Source organism: Portunus trituberculatus, chromosome 49 (assembly GCF_017591435.1).
Source record: "Portunus trituberculatus isolate SZX2019 chromosome 49, ASM1759143v1, whole genome shotgun sequence".
Classification (NCBI taxonomy): domain Eukaryota; kingdom Metazoa; phylum Arthropoda; class Malacostraca; order Decapoda; family Portunidae; genus Portunus; species Portunus trituberculatus.
Genome location: NC_059303.1, coordinates 1,455,037 through 1,472,590, shown reverse-complemented (window position 1 = coordinate 1,472,590; position 17,554 = coordinate 1,455,037). Strand labels below are relative to the sequence as shown.

General features: G+C 39.5%; 1 protein-coding gene across 1 annotated transcript in view; it reads right to left on the bottom strand.

Moving 5' to 3' along the window:
* The window catches only part of LOC123499074 (tubulin-specific chaperone D-like), a 563,551-nt gene that overhangs the window by 522,401 nt on the left and 23,596 nt on the right, over positions 1-17,554 (bottom strand). The window lies entirely within an intron of this gene.

Here is a 17,554-nt window from a genome sequence, read left to right as displayed (position 1 = left end):
ACCATTCTCTGAGTACATTAGAGGTACATGTATATGAATTTGGAAGACAATGCTATTGTCTGACCATTTTATCTTGAGTCTTTAGGCATTGTTCTTTTCAGAAATCTCTCAGCCTGCAGTGGTGTCAAACTTTGTACTAGGCATACTACTAGTAAAGCCTAAGGTCAGTGATAATTTCCCTCTACACACCACCTCTCTCTCTCTCATCTTACCTTCCCATATCCCCTCTTTTTCTTTCCGTGCATACACATTTTTATTAAAGAAAAATTACCTCTATTATTCTGTTCTATAAGGAGATTATGTACTGAGTTAACCCTTTCCCCAACAATTTTTTACTTAAAAACGTTTCTTTTTCAGACTAATTTTTTTATTTTGGTTCTATATAGTATTTTTCATGCTGATTATGAAAACAGCTTGTAATTACTGTTTTCCCCCATTTTTGTGGTTAACTTTTTATTTTGAAGATACCTTTGTAGACATATATGAGTTAACTTGTCTTCCTATAAACTCCAAGCTCTTCCCTCACCTCCCTCCTCCTCCTCCTCCTCCTCCTCACTTGTCGAGAAATATTCATTGTCTGATGAACTGGCAGTGTCATCAGAAGTATTCAAGCTTCTGAGGGAAGGTTCATATTTGCTATCTTCCTCAGAACTAGACATTTGGGGTGTAAATTATTTGAAAATACAAAAAATAAGTGGTAATGTGAATGAAAACAACACCTATGCGACGACAGTGGTTGCCGGAGCAAGTCTAGTAAGAGCGTCCTTGAAATCCCACCGCTCCTCCCTGTCGCCTCTGCCAGGCGTACGATTTGACGAGAATACTCGTTTCACACGTAGAATGGCTTAGAAAGGCTCAGAATCGACGGGTATATACGTCTGTGGCTGGTTTTTGAAGGTCAAGTTTTAGACGAGTATACTTGTCGACGACTGAAAACGGAACATTTAGTGAAAACGAGTATACTCGTTTCTGCCGAGGAAGGGGTTAATAAACTTTTTCTCAGCTGTAGGAAAAAAGAGCAAGTGGGAGAGGTTGCTTCCTACCCAGCCACAAACACACGACTTGAAAAAAGTGATTGATGGATTAAGATACTCAATCTGACAGTGTGTGACCTGACTCAGTCACTCATTGAGACATGATAACATCCAAAACAAATGTTGTCAAATATTATGGTGTTGGCAAAAGAAAAAAATGCAATTCTATCAAAAGAAAAGCACATTACACCTAACCCTCCGTTATCACACAAAACTGGTGCCTAAAAAAACACGCAATACCGGAAAACGCGATAATGGAAGTGAAGAATAAATAGGAAATAAATAAATTGGTGCCTCAACCCAAAAATGTTCCAAAAAATATTTTCCTGTTACCCTAAATTTACTACGATTAATACTGGAGTACCTTTTTAACATTTGACAAGAATAAATAGGAAATAAATAAATTGGTGCCTCAACCCAAAAATGTTCCTAAAAAAATTTTCCTGTTAGCCTAAATTTACTACAATTAATACTGGAGTACCTTATTAACATTTGACAATCTGAAATTAATGAAAACCAGCTCTAAACAACAGAATACCACGTGCGAGACTGAGGGGTGGTGGTGGTGGTGGTGGTGGTGGTGGTGGTGGTGAGCAGAGTGACAGGAACCAATCAGCTCCCTTAAGGTACGTTTTGCTCGGTGCAATTATCGCTCAACGATGATTGTTCATGGCTCAACGATGATCGTCAAACGATTGTCTAGAGCACTAATTCAATGTTTTTGAATGGGACTGTTTTGCTCCGAGCAACTGACGCTACAGGCGCGAACAATCATCGTTGGCCCCAAATAACTGCACGGCTAGGGGGTGAATATAATCGGTCGCAAATGATCATTTGACTCTGAGTGGAGTGTGTCATCATGGCTCACAGGTTTTCCGATGCAGAGGATAAGATCCTTGTGGAGGAAGTTGCAAAACATCCCTCGTAGTGACAGCTCACACATTCCAAATACAAGGACCAATGGCTAAATAACAACGTCAGCACAGAAGTTGCCGATAAAGTTGGAAGACCAGGTGAGTTTGATTCTTTTTTCCCCATACATTTTGAAAATAACTTCTTCATCTTCCATCTCTTCAGTTAGAAGATATTTAATTAACCACCTTCTTTTTCCACTCAGTTTGCTGAAAGACATTTTCTCGCGACACCTTCGAGACACTTTTGCCACATGACTGCTGTCTCGTCGAAAATCGCACAGACACTGACGCTCAAAGCAAAATGGTATGCCCACTACAATCGTGGAGCGATAATCGTTGAACAATCATCGTACTGCTATTATCGCTCAATGATGATCATTCATGGCTCAACGATGATCATCAAACGATTGTCTAGAGCACTAATTCAATGTTTTTGAATAGGACTGTTTTGCTTCGACCAACTGATGCTACAGTCGCGAACGATCATCGTTGGCCCCAAATAGCCGCACAGCTAGGGGGTGAATATAATTGCAGTCGCAAACGATCATTTGACTTGGAAGGAGTGTTAAAAGACTTCTTGGATATGTCGTCTTTGATCAATTCAACCAGGAAGTCGAACTGCTCAACAGAAAGGCAGAAAATCTCGGCAAACTTGTTGTAGTCTTCATGCAGATGGTTTGTAAGCAATTTCTGAAACATTCCCTCTTCATTCCTCAATTCAAACATCAAATGTATCTTAGCCCTTTTTCCCCCTGTACATTTGGAAAATAACTACTTAATCTTCCATCTCTTCAGCTAGAAGATATTTAATCAACCACCTTCTTTTTCTACTCAGTTTGCTGAAAGCCATTTTCTCGCGACACTATACCTTCTCTGAGACACTTTCACCACGTGACTGCTGTCTCGTCGAAAATCGCACAGACACTGAAGCTCGAAGCAAAAATGGTACACCCACTACAATCGTGGAGCGATAATCGTTGAACAATCATCGTACAGCGATGATCATGATAATCGCACCGAGCAAAACGTACCAAGGTCCACAATTGTAGTGGGCGTACCATTTGCTTCGAGCGTCAGTGTCTCTGTGATTTTCGACGAGACAGCAGTCACGTGGTGAAAGTGTCTCAAAGAAGGTATAGTGTCGCAAGAAAGTGGCTTTCAGCATACTGAATAGAAAAAGAAAGTGGTTAATTGAATATCTTCTAGATGAAGAGATGGAAGATGAAGAAGTTATTTTCCAAATGTACGGGGGAAAAAGAATTAAACTCACCTAGTTTTTCAACTTTATCGGCTACTTCTGCCCAGACGTTGTCATTTAGCCGTTGGTCCTTGTATTTGGGATGTGTGAGCTGCCACAACGTGGGATGTTTTGCAACTTCCTCCACAAGGATCTCATCCTCTTCATCGGAAAACCTGTGAGCCATGATGACACACTCCTTCCAAGTCAAATGATTGTTTGCAACTGCGATTATATTCACCCCTAGCTGTGCGGCTATTTGGGGCGTCAGTCCCATTCAAAAACATTGAATTAGTGCTCTAGATAATTGTTTGATGATCATCGTTGAGCCATGAACGATCATCGTTAAGCGATAATCACACCAAGCAAAATGTACCTTTATTCAAATCACGTGACATGAATACACAGGAATGATTGGCTGCTGACTCCTCCTCCTCCTCCTCATGATCATCATCTTTCTCCCTCCGCACCTCTTCCTCTTGCTCCTCCTCCTCCCCCCATCTAAACATTCATCCATGTGTGATTGGGATATGGTTACTACTACTACAACAGGTGCACGATAATGACTTTCCAGATGCTCTAAAACTGAATTTTGCAGATTTTCATAAGTGCGCGATAACGCCTAAATGTGATAACGGAAGGGCGCGATAACAGAGGATTAGGTGTATATTAACATGCCTTTTTAGAATATTACATTACCAGTGGTCACTGGTGTTCATTGTGTACCTTTTTGCTGTAATGACATTGCCAACACATAGAGAAAGAGAAAATGTATATTTTTGTTACTTTTCATTAAAGTTTATTTTCCTTTATCCCATTAGTTTTTACTTTTCCTAAGGAGGGCAAAAAGGGTTAATGGTCTGTACCTGGTATTTGGGACCAGTACACTAGTGCCAGGGACCAATGCAGTGGTGGCAGCAAAAATTAATGAAGTACATTAGACTTACCGCAGGTCAGTTGAAATGTGCTTCGAATTTTATGACGCAAATCACCTCTGCTAGAAGGGAGCTTTCACATGAGATACGCTTTGCTGCTTCGAACCACCAGACTTTAAAGAGTACGACCATCCACATGAGAAGTAAGGAGACATTTCATACTGGTGGAATTACTTAAACCACGAGAAGCTGCATAGCGTAGGGTTGGAGAGGTGGGCATGTGAAAACTCCCTTCTAGCAGAGGTGATTTGCTTCATAAAATTTGAAGCATATTTCAACTGACCTGCAGTAAGTCTCATGTACTTCGTTAATTTTACATCAGCAAATCACACCTTTGTTAGAGGTCGCTTTGCCCATGAGGTTTTGAAGCCATGTGGATGTCATACTACAACAAATGGCAACTAAGTATAGATGGGAGAGTGGAGAAATAAGACAACCAGAAAACAAACCCCAATATAGTAACAAAATTACATAGCCATGTAACAGTTTACAATAAATATAACACTTCCAACCCAAACAGGACTTACAGACTAGTGCAGAACAGCATCTTGGATAGGGTCATTGTAAAGGGCAGAACACCACCTGACCATCACCCCTCGTTCTGGATCGTTCGGCCACTCCCGAGCGACACTTCGCTCATTTCTCTCTGCCACGTATGTCTCGAGAACCCTGCTTCTTCTGGTCACTCCACGTCTTGAGGCCCCAGTGAACACCTAACCGAGTCTACCTCGAGCCTCGCCAACACCCAGACGGCAGAGAACTCCCTGGACTTTCCAAGGACTGGCCTCTCCTCTGCTGCCCTGGTTTCACCCTCTACCTGCTTCCCGGCGCTGTCAACGAGTCTGCCTCCAGTGTTGGTGAGATTAGTGTTCCTCTGGCCCTCACTCGCTCTGGAGGGAGACTCATGGTGAGAGCCGGGTGGTGCGCAAGGTGTCCCTTTTGTTGTTATATTGTGTATATCTATGTGTTTTGCAAGTCTAGTAAACTTGGAACCATTCGAAGCTGTTTATTACCGCCCCACCGGGTTAAGTGTAGTTCATCCTGGGCCCAGTTTAGAGGGGACAGGCCAGTGATGGTGTTTCGCACCTCTCCCTCGCAACAAATAGACTAAACTAGTAAGTTATTACTTACATTTTTGGTGACCTTGCCAGGATATTGAACTGCACAGACTCTTTGAGGTGTTGAATGTGTTAGTGCCAAGTTGTGCCAACTCTTACTGTTTCACCAGTTTTTCTTTGTGCCGAAGTGTTTCAGTGGTGCAATGGTTTTCCTTCTCGGGCGTATTACTGTGTAGTTATACGTTCGGCCTCAGTGAATTGAGGAAGATTAGGTGCAGACCCACGTGTCCTCTAATCTACACCTGGTTAAGTGCAGGTCCAGTACCTTTTAACCACCCCTCATTCTCTTGAACGAGCAGCCGCTAATCTGGGGATTTCAGCTGGTTCACAGTACAGGCAACCCCCCTTAACGAAGGTGTTACGTTCCTAAAAAACACTTCGTTAAGCAAAACTTCGTTAAGCAAACTGATTATAACAAGTTTAACCCCTGATTTGAACTTCCATTGAGAGTAAGCAAAGCGAGAGTGCATCATAGTACAGTAAAAGGTTTAATGAAAGTAAAAATTATGAAGTTAAACATTTAGGTAGTTTAATTTAAGTCATTATAATGTACACTAATGTATGTACATAACTTTATAATGTTGATGATCTTAACTTTATGAAGGGAGAGAGAGTGAAACGGGAAATACACTAACCGGCAACCTGGTGAATGTAAAGTACGCATCATGGTACCGCATACAAAACTTATGTACTACATTTCCACAAGGCTTTCCATTTTATCCATTGTAGAGTCATGAGTTCAGGTGGTTCTTTTAGCTTTCAGGGAAGATGCGGTCTCACCAGCCTTCTTAATAGAGTCTGCTGACTTGAAAATAGTAGACAGTAGATGGAGTCAAGATGGTGGCAAGCAATGTTATTAGTTTTCTGACCTCTCTTTTGTCTGTGAATAATACACAGCTTCACTTCGAGAGTAAGACACTTCCTGGTCTTCTTAGGAATGTTAGGCCACATTGCAGGGCATTTTGGTGGTAAGTTGAACTAGGGAAGATGAGCTGCTGGTGACGCTGTTATGTTTTGACTGGGGAGTGAGTGGTGCGCGTGATCTTGATCTTGATCTTGATGCTACAGGTGACGCAGAATTTCTTCTGAGTCAGGCCTTTGTATCGGCAGCGCCAGTGTTGTCCACGAGACGCTTGATCTTGATCTTTATTCTACAGGTGTCTCAGGATTTCTCCTGAGGCAGGCCTTAGTACCAGCAGCTCCTGGTGTATTCAAAAGCCTGTCAGCTTGCATGATACGGTGGGGCTTTCAAATTTGGAAAAAATTACCTGGATAAAACTTCATTAAAGCAAATTTGGTGTTCGTTAAACGAGCAGTGGTAGTAAAACGAAACCTTCGTTGTAGCGAAATTTCGTTGTGTGAACCTTCGTTAAACGGGGGTTGCCTGTACCTTACTGTGGTTTGGGCAGCAGAGTATTTTGACGTCGTCTTATTTCGTCGCCTAGACATAATTGTGGAGTAGCCATTGCTCCTACAGAGGAACCAGTTATGCTCAGTGTGTGCTTGCCAGTCAGTGCTTCTGTACATATACTCCTTGTGCTAAGTGTCCTTGTGTGAGTGTCCTTGTGTGAGGGTTCACTTGTAACTATTTGTATACATTTTGCTTGGCTGTATGTGGTGCGAGTGATTAAGTAATTTCTATCTACCTGTGAGATTTAATACATTTTTGGGTGCGATTGTGCACTTGATTAATTTTTCTACCCCTACCTGTGAGATATTTGTGATCTATTTGGGTGTGTTTGTGCACTTCATCAATTTTTCTACCCTTGTGGTTTATTTTGTACAAAATTCATGTGTGTGTGAGAATTATTTTTTGAGTGTTTTCATGGTTGACTCAAGGGTGTCTGACTGTTTCATTCATATTAAGGGATTCCCTTGTCTCTAGGTTTTTTCAAGTCTTTGCGTTGTTGGGTTTGTTAGTTTTGGTTCTATTATTATGTCTAAGATGTCTACCTTCGCTGAGCTTACAGAACAAGCAGTAAAGCTCGGCCTCTCAGGAGAGGCCGTTGCTCAGTTTGCTCTCCAACAACAAGCTTTCCAACGAGAAGAAAGAGCGCATGAACGTGAACGTGAACGTGAAGAACAGGAAGACAGGGCCAAGGAACAAGAACAAGAACGGGAGCGTGAGGAACAAGAACGGGATGAACGTGAGAAGGAACGGGAATTTGAACTTGCCAAGTTGAAGCTTAGTTTCGAGTCGGGAGCACGTCCTACCCAATGTCCCAATGCTGGCGTGCGAGGACCGAAGCTTCCAGCTTACCAAGAAGGAGAGAACATCGCCGCCTACCTGACCAGATTTGAGCGTATTGCCACGCTCTTAACAATCGACGAGGAGAGTCTCGCTGTTAGACTTGGGAGTCTACTGACAGCCCACTGCAGCCCAGGGCTTCCCCCCACCCCACTCTCTGTACCATAAATGACATTAATAAGCACGGAAAAAGCCATGGAATGTGGTTTCTTTGGTAAGGAAAGGTGGGCGCTGGCAAATTAGTACTATGGCGTACACGGGAACACACCCTCTCCCCTTCCATTTCAGTGTCCATGTGACTGCGATGGGAGGAGGATCTATTGAGTATCTCGCCTGTTATTTCACACCTTGCAAGCCACAATCCAGCCTATTTTACCTGCCTTTTTTGCCTTGCAATATCTAAACAACCGGTGCAAGTGGAAATTACAAGTTGTAATGACTATGCATGGATGGGAGACATCCTTGCCTTCGAGCGACTAATAACTACAATCATTGTAGGGGCAGCCAGGTGCCATATGAGTCGTACAGAATATTCTAAACATGCCTAAAAAGGATATATGATGCACATGGTGGTGTATGAGCACGAAATATCCAACCCAAATAAATGTACAGGGTCATGGAGGACGAAAATGACATCTCTGGGGTTTTTTGCCTTTTCTCAGTTTCCACTTTTTATCATTCAAATCAAATCTCCCACATTTCTAAATGGATTTTCAATTTTGAATTTCAATCTCAATGAAGCTCCTACATTTTCACCTTATAGAATTTGAAATTTTTTTTTCAAGTGCCGCAATATAATTTTATATAAAAAAAAATTGAAAAAAAAATAAAAATTCATAATAGCCATCAAAATCAAAAAATCAAAATTCTATGAGGTAAAAAGTTTTGGTATACGATATACTTCATATCCGTACTGGCAAAATTGAAATATGTCCTCTAGTGACAAAGTTTATAGGAAAAATATTTTTTTCAAAAAATTGATTTTTTTTTATTTTTCATGCAGTTATTTATGGGTCGATTCGCTTGTAACTACTAAACTAACATCATGTAATAAACATCTATCAGAGAAAAAAAAATTACCCACATACCTCTTTATTTTCGATTTTTCAAAAACCTCACCGGACGGTCCCCTAAGGCAGCAAAGATCTATGGATCCTTATGAGCCCTGGGGTAGTCGTGTGTGTGGTAGCTGGCTGGTCTTCCTCAAGAAGGCACAGGTAAGGAGAAGGATAGCAGGTTGCCATGAGGGGTGGACATGGACTCCTGAGGCCGCCAAGAGGGTGGGTAGGTCGAATGTTGTGATGGCCAGGGCAGAGAGCCTTGAGCATGGTACAGTGTGGTGGGTGTGAAAGCGAAGGCAATGGAACAGGAAATGTTCGATGGTCTCAGAGGTAGTCCTACACCAAGGGCAGAAGTGGTTATGAGACAGACATAGACGGTGTAAGTGAGCACTGAGTGTGGTGTGGCCCAGGCGGAGGAGGGCGATGGCTGCTGTGGCTTGCGTTCCTTCCCGTGACTGACTGACTGTTTGAATCCTTTTCATGGACAGTAGAAGTGGCCATAACTTCAAGATGTACCATACCAGGTCACGTATTGAGGTCAGACGGAGATATTTTCCATGAGATATTTCAATTTGTGGAATAATCTTCCATCAGACCTTGTTTCTTGTGACAATATTAATACATTCAAACATTTACATGAAGCTCATTTGGGGAGACATTTTTTTATTACACTGATTAAGCTTGCCAGTCACCACAAACTATGCATTGCTGCATAAATTATACACTTTCCAGCAATTTAATAAATTTGGTAAATCCATCCTGGAATATTTTTTAACTATATGCTGGCACATCAGCAGAGTGTGGCTTTCCGCTTCCTTTTGCTATCCAAATGGGGACAGGACGCCCACCAGGTAAGAATATCAAGTAAGAGCCAGGAAACGAGGACAGCTGGAGGGACATATATATAAGGACAATGCCCATTTCACTACATTTCTCACCAGAAAAATATGTCATATACCAAATTCCATAGTTGGATGAAACTACAAATTAACCTTAGTTTGCACTGAAAATTATATATATCATCAATCAATTAACTACATTTCTTGGTATTATTATATCCTTTCACCAACAGCAACATGGCTTTTGTTACCCTTCCCATCTTAGAGAGTTTTTTATTCTGAGTAATTTGAATCCCATGCATACCTGTTGCAAATTGTTTATAACACTAATAAAAATGTTAAAAATTTACCATTTTGGGGGGAGAAAGCAAGCACCACCCACCAGTGTGATGGACTACTGGGCACTGTGGAACACCATTAGGTGTGCTCGTTTGTGTGTGCATATTATCACATGATTTGCACACACATGAAATGAAAAACAGTGATTGGTTCTTTTGTTTGACCATGTAGCCACTGACCAATAAAATGCATAATAAATCTAGCCAATCTGAGTGGTTTGTGGAGAGAATCAGTCTACAGATGAATTCTGAATGGGCTGGGTGTTGTCATGATTATTTCCATTGTATCGCCAGATTTTATGAAGGGAAATAAGGCAATGACTTCATATTAATTTCTTAGTGTTGCAGGTTAGGTTTGGTTAGTTTGCTTTGGTTAGATATGTTTAACTGTGTTACATATACACTGGAGACTCAGTACTCAAACATCTTAATGAACTTTTCAATACTAGAATGCAAAAGTTCAATTTAATACTCAAAAAATACCTGATAGTCAAACATCCACACACGTGGTTGCAAACAAAGGCTCCCTGACCTTTCCCTCTCCCATCCGCCAGTTGTGCAGTCGTCAGAATAACAATCTCTTGCGTTGTCTATAGTTTTTCATTTATAAACTTACATTAACACCAAAGGCTCATTAGTGGTGAAAATATCTGGTATTCGAACATATGCACAAGTGGTTGTAAACAAAACTCTCTCCTCAACCTTCCCACTGCTGCCATTGTTCCATTCTGATACAAGTTTTACTGTCAATATTGGTAATCTGGTACACCAGATACCAGTGCACATCCCTAGTCCTGCTGCAGTCTTGCGAAAAACAACATTCTTCTGCGTTATGTCGGTAGTTTTTCCTTTACAAACTATAATGGCACCAAAGACAGTTATTAGTGGTGAAAATGAGGAATCTAGTGAGTTTTTTTTCTTTTTTTATGTATTGGCTTACTTGAAGAGTATATGTGGGAAGCACTATTCAGCTTCTGTCCATTAGTACCCATATTAGGGCCTATATCACCACCCAAGTGCATCTTTGGTTTAACCACCTAGAACCTGGGTATCAAGGTGACATGTAGGTAACTTTAAAATAATCGACAAATGACATAGCTTCAAAGCGGTATGTGGTGGGATTCAAACCTACGCATGGACATCTGCCCGATCCCACACTCACCACCTTATCCACTATGCCACCACCACCGTGCAAGTGTTACTGAGCAATAGCCCTCAACTAGTGGGTTCATAGGCATCACACCAGGAGAAAAGATATAAAGACATTTTCATGGATGGTGACTCACCTCCAACAATCTCCCTCCTCCTTCACACTCTTTTTCCCTACTCTTCTATGTTATCCATCACCAGCATTCACTTGTACAAATCAAATTATAAGAAAAATTACATTGAAATTTTTATAAACTTGAAGTTTTGCTAAGATTAGAATAAATTACCTGATTTATAGGTATCAATAGTCAAACTTTTTTTGATACTCGAACAGCAATTTTAAATTAATTAAATTCGACTATTGAGTCTTTATTGTAGTTAATTTTGTTCTGAGGAATACATATTAGTGGTACATGTCACCTCCATTACTTAGCTAGATTAGATTAGATTAGATTAGATTAGATTAGATTAGATTAGGTTAGGTTAGGTTAGGTTAGGTTCAGTTAGGTTAGGTTAACTAGGTTAGGTGGCAATCTCTTATCATAAACATCACATCCACTCTCACTGATTCCAGGCCCACCCTTTGCAGTTCCTCCACCCAGCTGATTTAACATCACATATATGAAGCCATGCTATTGGTCAACAAGGGAAAGAAAAAGAAATTATAATAAATGGAGGAAATGGGATTAATATAGGATAGAAAGGAAATGGATAATAAATGGAAGAAACGGAAATAAAACAGGTTGGAAAGAAAATAGATAATGAATGGAGAAAATGGGAATAAAAAAAGATAAAAAGAAAAATGGATACCAAATAGAGGAAAAGGACAATACTAGGACATTGCCATATGGTCACACGTGTGTATTTACCTAGTTGTATTTACCTCGTTGTAGTTTTACAAGGCCTGGGCTTTATGCTCGTGTGGTCCCGTCTCCATATCTACACTTATCCAATTTCTCTTTAAAACTATGCACACTCATTGCTGACACCACTTCCTCACTCAAACTGTTCCAAGGCTCAACACATCTTTGCGGGAAACTATATTTTTTATCATCTCTCAGACATCTTCCCTTCCTCAGTTTCTTACTATGCAATCTTGTACTTCTAATGTCATATTCTTCTCTCAGAATTAGTTTCTCATTATCCAATTGATCCATTCCGTTAATCAATTTATAAACTTGTATCAGATCCCCTCTCTCTCTTTTCTGTTCCAGGCAGGGGAGTGGAGTCGGATTTTCAAAAGTCCGACTCCAACTCCAGTAAATTTAAATGTTGCGACCCTGACTCCGACTCCGACTCCAGTAAATTTAAATGTTGTGACCCCAACTCCGAATCCGACTCCGACACCAGGAAATATGAAGGTTGCGACTCCAACTCCGACTCTGTTTTTTTTTTTTTTTTTTTTTTTTTACAGTACAATGATATAGTCTATTTTTTTTTACATCAGGGATGGTGGCCAAGGGATAAGATTAAACAAAATGCCCGCTAGTTGCCACACCCAAAAGAGACGAAAGTTAAGAGAATCAATACTTACATATTTTCGAGTCAATCCATAATAAAAGTGTACTTGACGATTATATAATTATCATAAATTAATAAAAATTATCTTTATATGTAATGCTTGATTGGACACATCCTCCACAAAGTCAATTTCTCCCAATTTATAGGAATCTCCACAAAGTGGAATCTTTACTCGAAAATTTATCACGTAAAAGAGTCCGAGTCGCTCATATTTTTACTGACTCCGACTCCGACTACGACTCTGACTCCAATTCCAATTCCAACTCCAACTCCGACTCCGACTCCGGCCAAAAGTAGCCGACTCCTCGACTCCTCGACTCCTCGACTCCGACTCCACACCTCTGGTTCCAGGGTTGGTAGATCCATAGCTTTTAGTCTCTCCTCATAGGTCATCCCTTTAAATTCTGGAACAATTCTTGTAGCCATTTTTTGTAGTCTCTCCAATTTCCTTATGCGTTTCTTTTTATGGGGGGTCCACACAACTCCTACATATTCCAATCTAGGTCTTATTTTAGTACTAATCAATTTCTTCATCATTTCTTTGTCCATATAGTGAAATGCTAATCCAATATTCCTTAGCAAATTATATGTCTCTTTGAAAATTCTATCAATATGGCTTACCACTTGATTGTTTTCTTCCATCGTCACTCCTAAGTCCTTTTCTTTCTTTACTTTTTCTAGTTCTACCCATCTCCCATCTCATAGATTCCCACTGGTCATCTTTCACTTTTTCACATTTCCATGACATGGATTTTGTCCACATTGAATTCCATCTCACATTCTTTACTCCATTTCCAGATCTTGTTTAAGTCTTCCTCCAGTATTTCACAATCCTCATTTTTTTTATGACTCTGCAGAGTTTCGCATCGTTTGCAAACAGATTTATGTAGCTGTTCACTCACTCTGGCATGTCGTTTATATATACGAGAAAAAGTATTGACGCCAATACTGACCCCTGTGGCACTCCGCTGTCTACTGCTCTCCACATGGACTTCATATCTTTAACTATCATCCTTATTTCTCTCACCCTCAAGTAATGCTTCATCCATCTCAATGTGCTTCCTTTTAAGCCACCCTTCTCCTCTAACTTCCATAGTAATCTTTCATGTGGCACTTTATCAAATACCTTTTTTAAATCTAAATAAATACAGTCAATCCATCCCTCTCTCTCTTGTACTTTATCAACTATTCTAGAGTAGAAACTCAATAAATTTGTTACACACGACCAACCTTTTCTAAAACCTAATTGGCTATTTGATAATAATTTGTTGTCTTCAAAAATCTCAATCCATTGTTTCTTTATTATTCTTTCACACATCTTGCATATTACACTAGTTAGTGATACCTATCTGTAATCTAAAGGTTCTTCCTTCCTTCCACTCTTATATATGGGAACCACCTCAGCTCTTTTCCATTCTATTGGTACTGTTCGATTTTCTATTGAGCATTTTATGATGTTGTATATAGGACTTGCTAGTTCTTCTCTATATTCTTTTAATATTCTGCCTGAGACTTCATCCAGTCCCATTACCTTCTCCTCATCTAATTCCGTCAATTCTTTTATTTCATGCTTGGTTACTTTAACCTCTTTCATATGGACAGTCTCTCTATTACTCTGTGGTCTTTCAAATTTGGATTCCTTAGTAAAGACTTCCTGAAATTTACTATTTAACAGTTCTGCCACCATACTTTTTGGGTCTTCCACCATCCCGTTCTCTCCTTTTAACCTTTCTATTGTTTCTTTTTGCCTTATTTTTCCATTTATGAATCTGTACAACAATTTTGGTTGTTCCTAACATTTTTCGACAATGTCCTCTTCATAGTTCCTTTCTTCTTCCTTTCTCACCTTAGCATATTCATTTCTTGCTGTTTTGAAGTTTTCCTTATTTTCTGGATTTCTATTTCTTCTCCACCTTTTCCATGCTCCATCTTGTTTCTCCTTTGCCCTAGCACATCTTGCATTAAACCAATCTTTCTTTCCTTCTTCTTTAGGTCTATATTTTGGGACATATTCCCTGACTCCTGTTTTGTATATTTTCAAAAATAAGTTATACTTCTCTTGCATCATCTCTGAGTTTTCCATCTCCTCCCAGTTTACATTTTTAAAATAGCTCTTGAAGTTCTCAATATCAGCCTTTCTGTAATTTAATCGATCTCCTTTGTATGCTTTGTCTCTATCTTCCTTTCCCTCTTCTATATCCATTTCTAATATTATATGGTCACTCGTTCCCAATGGGCACTTATATCTTATATCATCGTTCATTTCTATATCCCTTGTAAAAACTAGGTCCAATCTTGCCGGCTCGACGTTTCCTCTGAATCTTGTGTTTTCCTTTACTCTTTGGACCATCATATTATCTATCATTAGGTTCAGGAATCTATCACCCCAGGCTTCTTCCCCCATACCACTTTCTTAATTTTCCCAGTCCACCTCCTTACAGTTGAAATCTCCTACTAATATAACTTTTCTGCTTTCTTTAATGATTCTTGTAAGACTCTTTATTGTGTCATCTATCATGTCTTTATATTCTTCATTGGTCCATGAATTTGTTTTTGGTGGAACATATGTTCCAATGATTGTTAACTCCTTTTTATTAATATGTATCTTAATATACAGTATTTCTGATTTTCCTTCCCCAAACTCCACTTCATTTACCACCAACTCTTTCCTTAACATCATCATGACTCCTCCTCCTCTTTTACCCACTCTGTCTCTCCTCCATATATTATACCTTTTATCTATGTCTATTTTTATTGCCTCATTTAACTTAGTTTCCACCAGGCATACAATATCTGGTTCTTCTTTCTTTATGTAATCTCTTAATCCTAATTTACTTGATAAAACCCCATCTATCTTCGTATACATCATTTTTAATCCCTTGTGTGTGTGTGTGTGTGTGTGTGTGTGTGTGTGTGTGTGTGTGTGTGTGTGTGTGTGTGTGTGTGTGTGTGTGTGTGTGTATTTACCTATTTGTATTTACCTATTTGTGTATTACAGGGCCCAAGCTAAGCTCTCTAGGACCTGTCTCCTTGTCCATTCCTGTCATATCTCTCTTTCATCTGATTGACACACACCGCGTCAACGACATCACTGCTCAATTTATTCCACTTATCAATGCTACGATGCGGGAAACTGTATTTTCTCACGTCATTTAGACAGATGTCCTTTATTAGCTTTTTTCCATGTCCTCGGAGATGATTACTTGTGGTCACCTTTATCAACTCTCTGTCCAGTATATCAATCTTGTTCACCAATTTATACATAGTTATCATGTCTCCTCTTGTTCTTCTCTCTTCTAATGTGGTCAGCCCCAGCTTCCTCAGTCTTTCCTCATAGTCTAACTCCTGAGTCCTGGTACCATCCTTGTTGCCAGCCTCTGTACCCTTTCCACCTTCTTCACATTTTCTTCATATGTGGTGACCAGACACATGCTGCATATTCTAACTGGGGTCTTATTAAGGTACATAATATCTTCTTCATCATTCCTTCATCTAGGTAGTGGAATGCAAGGCCAATATTTTGAAGCATGTTGTATGTTTTCAAAAATCTTGTTAATGTGTTTCTCCGGTGACAAGGTGTTTTGCAGTTACTCTAAGTCTTTCTCCTCATTGGTCTCTTTAATTTTCTCATCACCCAGCCTGTAATCCCTGTTTGGTCTGTATCTACTTCTTCCCATTTTCATAACATGGGTCTTGTCTATATTAAATTCCATCTGCCACTCCTTACTCCACTCATATATTTTATCAAGATCTTCCTGTAACTTGTTACAATCTTCCACATTCTTTACTCTCCTCATAATTTTAGTATCGTCCACAAACATGTTCATGTAACTGTCAATTCCTACTGGCATATCATTAACATAAATCAAAAACATGATGGGACCCAGCACTGACCCTTGTGGAACTCCACTGGTTACCTTCTTCCACTTGGACTTCCTTCCTCTCACCACTGTTCTCATTTCTCTTCCCATTAAGTAATTTTCCATCCATTTTGCTAGTTTATCATTTACTCCTCCAATCATCTTTAGTTTCCACATCAGTCTATGTGTGGTACTTTATCAAAGGCCTTTCTCAAGTCCAGGTAGATAGCATCCACCCATCCCTCTCTATGTTGTAGTATGTCAGTCACTCTTGAATAAAAACATAATAAATTGGATACATACGATCTTCCTTTTCTGAAACCAAACTGCCTTTCACTCAGAATGTTTTCACTTTCTAGATACTCACTCCACTTAGCTTTAATTACTTCTTCACATACCTTGCACAATATACTAGTCAACGATACTGGTCTATAATTTAGCGGTTCCATTCTACTACCATTCTTATATATAGGCACAATGTCAGCTCTTTTCCAATCTTTTGGGACTAATCCTGTTCGTATGGAGGTTTCCACAATATCAAATACGGGGGTTCAACAATTGATCCTTACATTCATTTAGCAACCTCCCAGATATGCCATCAGGCCCCATTGATTTATTAATATCCAGATTGCTTATAATTTTCCTTACATCTTCCTTAGTAACCATGATGTCCTGCATTTGCTTTATTTCCGTAGGCCTTCCTCCCATAAAATGCTCCCCCTCTGTAAACAATTTGCAAAAAATTGTCGTTCAAAATTTCAGCTATATCTCCAGCATCTTCATATACTTCTTCCCCGTTTTTACCTTTTCTATTACCTCTCTTTATTTAGTTTTCCATTTATGAATTTGTAAAACATTTTTGGGTCACTATCACAGTTTTCCACCACCCTATGTTCATATTCCTTCTGTGCTGTTCTCCTTACTTCAACCTATCTATTCCTTGCTGTTTTGTAAACTTCTCTTGATAATACTTCACTGTTTTTTGTAAGTTTCTTCCATGCCTTTTCTTTGTTCTTTTTTGCTTCTTCACAATTTCTATTAAACCACTGTTTATTATTTAAAGTCCTCTTTCTGTGATATGGCACAAACTTTTTCATAGCAGGGTTATACAAATCCAAAAATTTATCGTATTTCAATGGCACCAATCGCTATCTGTGTAGTTTTCATTGTTCGCCAGCTGGTTTAATTCACAAGTTGGTCCTGCCTATCGCAGAACTGTCACTCTTGTGCCCTATTAAAAATATATATACTGATATTCATGCCTACATATCTCATAATATAAACGTTTGGTTATTTATCT